The sequence below is a fragment of the Mercurialis annua genome, linkage group LG3 (genome assembly GCF_937616625.2).
Source record: "Mercurialis annua linkage group LG3, ddMerAnnu1.2, whole genome shotgun sequence".
Taxonomy (NCBI): Eukaryota; Viridiplantae; Streptophyta; class Magnoliopsida; order Malpighiales; family Euphorbiaceae; genus Mercurialis; species Mercurialis annua.
Genome location: NC_065572.1, coordinates 59,679,158 through 59,686,068, shown reverse-complemented (window position 1 = coordinate 59,686,068; position 6,911 = coordinate 59,679,158).

The window sequence follows — 6,911 nt, the reverse complement described above, 5'->3', positions numbered from 1 at the left end:
TACCTTCACTGGCCAGAGAGGCCATGGTTATGCAAATCGAGGAGGAAGGAACGGCGGAGGTCGCGGTACTGGTCAGACTTCGCAGGCTGGTGGGAGTCAGGCCAGGGTCTTTGCACTGAATCCTCAGGAGGCTCAGGCTTCCAATGCTGTGGTGCAAGGTACCTTTCCTATTGCTTCTCAAGACGCATTAATTTTATTTGATCCGGGTGCTACATATTCATTTGTTTCGCCTAGTTTTGCTAGTAAGTTAGGAGTGCAACCAGCGTACCTTAGGAATCCTTTGTCTGTAGCTACTCCAGTCGAAGAGAGTGTGGAAGTTAGTATCGTTTATCCGTCTTGTCCTGTGAGAGTTCAAGGACGAGATTTGTTAGTTGATTTGATTTTACTTGAGGTATTAGCTTTTGACGTCATACTAGGAATGGATTGGCTAGCTCAACACTTCGCCAATGTGGATTGTCGGTGTTGGCGCAGCGGGAGGCGCGGGTCCGGATCGTGTATTTCAATTCAAAATCGAAATTCCAACAATTCGGATCCTAAAGTTGATCATATCAACAACAAATGGATCGTCGTATCATTTATTAATTAAAGCACGCATCTAGGAATCATAAGAAGAATACCTATGTCGATTCTCCAACGATTCTTGTAGTCCCGAAAGTACGGCGACCTCAAGCTCGTTCACACGAGTATGCGTCCGATTGAATCCTCGCCTTGAAGTAATCCGTAAGAGTTCCTCTTGCAGAGCAGCCCTAAGCTCAAACTCTCGCCGCGATCACTGCCTTGCTCGGATATATGAAAAACGTCGCCAAGTTTTTCCCGTGATTGATGAATACTTGAACTCCTTCAAGTGCTTTCTCTCTCTACAACTTTGTAGTGAGATGTGTGTTGTGTGGTGTTATGAAATGAGCAAGGACATGCTCTATTTATAGGCTAGAGCATGCCTTAAGAATGCAACACCTTGCATGCTAGGTGTCACACACCAAGCAAATGTGTTGCCACCATGTGACACCTTTCATGTGGTGACATCACATAGGTGACATCATATAGGTGATGTCATCATATGACATCACATATATGACATAGGCTTATCTCATTACATCATCACCATGACATCATCATTCCATTAGCTAATGATTAGTCATTTAAGTATCATTAATTACACTAATTAATTACTTAAACCTTTTAATCATAAAACTTGGTTAAAATATAATTAGGTTCCTACTAATTTATAACTCTTATAAATTAGTCCCTAATTAATATGGACATAATACAATTAGGTTCCTACTAATTTATAACTCTTACAAATTAGTCCCTAATTTGTACTTGTTTTTCATCTTAGATTAATTTCCGAGATATGCTAGTATCTATATGAAATCGATCTTTCGTAAACTCAATCGGTTGCACACTCTATTGTGTGTGACTAACTAGGTTCACATCTATATGGCAACGAGAGACATAAGAAACGCCTTTCTTATATTAAATAATTAAATCCCATTTAATTATTAATTCTCGTAGATCGAGAGTGACGTCTAGCAACATATCACGACCCCCAAATAGAGATGAATGTTTCGATGCATTCTTTATGAACCATTGTTCATAATACCGTACACTCAAAATTCCCTTCATCTAAGATTCCAATCTCGACTAGTGTCACGGTTAAGTCAAACACTGTTTGTCTTGATCATATGACCTCATCTCTCAGTTCTAATTCTTGATAAATATGACTTCCACTAGAAACAACTTTCTATGTAAGTCATATACACCTGCGCAGGTTTTATCATCCATCAAGAACAATTTGAGATAGCATAGAATCTTGTCTCCGTTCATCCAGAGTGATGAATCCTTTCTAGGTTAAACCCCTATCTCCATATACAACTAACTAGAGCCAACACATCCCGCGGCCCTAGCTCATGAAAGATCTAGGGTTAAGGAGTATCAAACTCTAATCACCTATATACAAGATAGTGTCACCGCAAGTCAAAGGACATATGTACAATTATGAACTAGATGATATTAAATTGACTTTAATGAATTACCATGTATAAGTCATCTAGCGTCACTTGTTCGACTCACTCAACACCTTGAGTGTCCACATGTTTATTCTGATCCCCATCAAGTAGTATGAGACTCACTACTTCCTATAATTAGTAACTATTTACTAATCAGGAGAATAAACAGAGGTGACGATCTTTCCGGGATAATGCGATGCCCTTATTCTTAGAACCCCATCGACCGTGAACGGTTATTTAGATCACTTGTATAATAGAATCTGTCACTCATATTCTTAACACCTTAAGAATAGATTCTATCACAATGTGATAAGGACAATACGTAATAAATGAACACTTAGTTGATGAGACACTTAGTTCAAATAGAACATATATATCTTTGCCATTGGGATTAATTCTACAAATATACACGATCAAATGGCCCTAGGGCACATACTACTAACAATCTCCCACTTGCACTAGTGCCATTGACAACTATATCTAAGCCCCATCTTCACAAGATGTAAATATTAATGACTCTAAGTCATGTAAACCTTAATGACTCTAAGTCATATAAACCTTACTGACTCCAAGTCATGGGCTTTATTAGTGGGTTAGCCGTGTTATTGGCTAATGCTATCTTTTAGAGAAACAATTTTCTCTTTCCAACAATTTCTTTAGATAATATGATAATGCCTTTCCTTATGTTCGGATAAATTGTGAGACCCGGTTTCTTTTGCTAGGGCAGTAGCAACATTGTGGTCGCAGAAAAGAGGAACTTTCGACTTAATGGAAGAAAACCGTACTTAGTTCAGTTATAAACTAATTTATCCAAACACCTTCTATTACGACATCTCATGTCATAATATACTCGGCTTCTATAATGGAGTATGGAGTTGATTCTTGCTTAGAACACTGCTAGCTCACTACTCCTTCATTATAGATAAATATGAATCTGGAGATAGACTCTCTATTATCCATATCTGATTATTAATCAGAATCTGTAAAACGGTCTACTTAAAAATCTCGTTCTCCATTTGTTAATACCATATCTTTAGTTCTATAAAAGTACTTAAAGATACCTTTAACAACCATCCAATGTTCTCAACATAGATTGGATTAAAACCGATTAGTCCCACTAACCGCATAGACATTTTCTAGCTTTGTATGTGGCAACACATACCTCAGACTACCAATTGCTGAAGCTTATGGTATCTTTGCTAGATTCTTTCTTTCGTCAGAAGTTTCGGAAGACATTCCCTTTGAAAGAAGAATTTTATGCCTAACTAGTATCAATCCTTCTTAGAACTTCCATATTGAACTACTTCAATATCTTTTCTAAGAAGAGTCTTTAGGAGAAACCAATTATTCTCTTAGATCTATCTATATAGAGTCTAATACTGAGAATTTAGGCTACCTCTCCAAGATCTTTGATGGAGTACGTATTAGATAAACCAAAGTTTTACAAAGTAATCATTCCGATATTATTATTTAGTAGTAATAAGTTATCTACATGAAAGATCATGAAAGTGAGTCTTCTCCCACTAACCTTCTTGTAACCATTGGGTTTATCATCGTTTTTAATAAATTCGTAACTTCTTACGGATTTATCAAGAAGATGAAACTCGAAGCTTTCTTTTCATCCACTAGGGATCATTTTAACTTACACGTCTTGGAACCTTCTTCGGATTCAAAATCCTCGACTTGTTCCATATAGATATACTCCTTAATTTAACCATTAAGGAATGTGGTTCTTACATTCACATGTCTAACCACAAAATCTAAATGTGTAGCCTTGGTAAGAAAAATCTTGATGAACTTAAGCATGGCTACCCGCAATAAAGTGTATTCACAATACAACTTCTTGCCTCTAGCAATACTCTTTTGCAACAAGCTTAGCTTTAAAGGTCTCCACCTTTCCATTAGTACCAATTTTACACTTGAAGATCCATTTAAACCTTATTGGTATAATACCTTTGGATGGATCGACTAGCTCCTAAAATTTGGTTTCTTTATATGGAATCCATTTCAGATTTTATTCCTTCAAACCAATTTTGAAGAATCTATATCACATATAGTTTCCTCATAAGTAGAGGGATCAACATTTGATCTTTTACTCCATGAATAAACAACTCTTGTTTATCATGTGGGAAAACCATCTCTCTCGAGATACTCTACTTAATCTTCGAGTTGTTAATGTAGATACATCTTTTACTAACTCCGGCTTTTAGTGGGTTTGATCAATCTTCATTGATTCATTATTTTGTTGGTAACTAGATGACTCCTCATCTAATTCTATATTCCTTTCTTAGTGTCCCTCTTGAATAAACGCTTTATTAAGAAAGATTACCACCGATAAACAACGATTGTTTGTTCGGTTCGAATATAGAAACAATATCCTAAACTATATTTAGGATATCCAACATAACCTTTCCATGATTGATTTTGATTCCAAATTTATCGGATATCAGTTACATGATATGTTCCGAACACCCTCAAACCTTAATATCCTTAAGACTTTATTCCATACCATATCTCATAAGGTATGTATGGAGCGGATTTAGTTGGAATTTAATTTAGAATTTTATTTGGGGTAAGAAGTGCTTGACCCTATAACGAGATGTATAAGTCAGTATATAGCTCATTCTTGATCGTATCATTTCCCACAATGTACGATACGTCCTTCTTAACAGACGCACCATTCAACCATGGTGTTCTCAAGGAGTAAGTTGAAAAATAATACCACATTCCTTTTAGGAACATACCAAATTCTGTACTCAAGTATTCTTCCCTTTTCGATCACATCGTAAAGTATTAATACCTTTTCCAATTTGGTTTTCTACTTCATTCTTGAAGTCATTTGAACATTTCAAAATCTTCATGTTTGTTCTTCATAAGACAAACTTAACTATATCGTGATAAATCATCGATGTAGAAAATGAAGTTTAAGTATCTACCTTGGTCCGTTTCTTTAAACGTACCATATACATCACTATGTATGATCTCTTAAACGGCTTTAGCTCTACCTCTTTGTCCCACAAAGAATAATCAGGCCATGTTGCCTTTAAGATACGACTCACAAATCGGAAGAGATGCAAAATCTTGATTGCTCAAGATTCCCATCCTATCTAACTTGTTATGTCTATCTTTTGCAATATGTCCTAATTATAAATGCCAAAGTTGTTTAGAAGTTTGATTACTTATGGTATTAATTTCCAAAACATCTTTTGCATTAAACATCTTTATTCAAGTCATAAAGAACATTTTGTACATATCCATACCCAACTCCGTATTATCAAACATAATACTACAAACATCCTTTGTAAATAGAAAATCAACTACCAAATTTGTCATATAAATTCGGATATGATATTTCTATATATATTGGGTAAGTAGAAAAAACTTGTTTAAGTACAACTTATGTTTATTTAAGAAAATTGAAGTTGATCCTATAGCTCTTGTCGCAACGCTTGCGTCATTCCCGAGATTTAAGATTACTTCATCTTTTTCCTTTCTTTCTCACTTTTACTAAATCCGTAAAAGATAAACAAATGTGAGAATTAGCATCGGTATCTAATACCTAAGGTTTTAAATGAGCAATTGACATTGGAACATGAGATAGACACATTCTTGATGGAATTGTCGTTCCTCTCGTCATTGCCCTTTAAGTATTCACAATACTTAATACAATTTCCATTTCAATGTCTTTTGTTTTGACAAAAGAAACAATTTCTTTTATTGACCAACCCGCCTTTTAAATATTCCAAATATTTCCGGCTATGACTTATACTGTCCTACATCTTAACAAATGAAAACACTTTTCTTTGTTAACCAATGTGCATTTCTTTTTCGCAAAAGCCTTGGAGGCATCTAAATATCTTAATCAATAAAAAAAATGGTTTTAAACCACTAGCCGATTACTATCGTGAATGTCACTTAAAAGGATTCTATTTAATCTTATTATCCCTTAGATAGCAAAGATCTCTAATTAGAATTCGTGTTATTTTGTATATTTAACCATAATGATTTGGTCTTTATCAAAATGGCCTCCCACTATCTTTTTCGAATCCTACACTTCCAAAATAGGAAACGTGAATCTTTGTTGGAAAAGATTTCAAGTGGGTGATTGAATTCTTATATTCATTTATCTTTCCCTCAAGTACTTAATGCTATTCTTGGGATCAAAATGATATATAAGTGAACAATTACTTGTTCATCATATCTCATATGAGGTTCAATCATTTCCGGCTCCTAATGCTTTCACCCTCAAGTACTTAATGCTATTATTAGGTTTCCACATTAGTTAAGTTTAACCCATTGAATCAACTAAGATGTATCGATTTGAATAATATACGACTCAGGTACGCCTAATTGCCTTTCTCGCCGTATATTATATCGACTACACCCGTAACATCTCATGCTTAACAATAAACTCAACAACATCTCTTGACGATATCATCTCACCCCTATGTATCCATAGCCGACAAGATGATAACTCAAAGCGTGTTAGTTTATTGCTCCAATGGAGAGCCATTGATAAACAATTTAATGATTAATCAATATAAACTTAATCTTTTAACTTTTAGGAAGATTTCTTAGGGTTGTGAGTTATTCAGGTCTCACTAAACACACAATACATTTTAGCATGCATCTTATACATATTAAAGCTAAAATTAATCATGCAATCACACATGTATGATCATGGACTTCCTAGGTCTCATTCTTTAGCCACAAAAGAATGAGCAAACTATTACATATCTCGGAAATGATTCTCTAATCATTTACTATGTAATATCTGCTTTCTTTAGGTATAGAGGAATCGTCCTAGAACCTCCGAAAGCCTCAACCGATCGCTGATCCTCGAAAAAAAAAATTATTTTTTATTTAACGTTTTTTTTTTTTTCGAGTCGGAAACTTTTTCCCCGG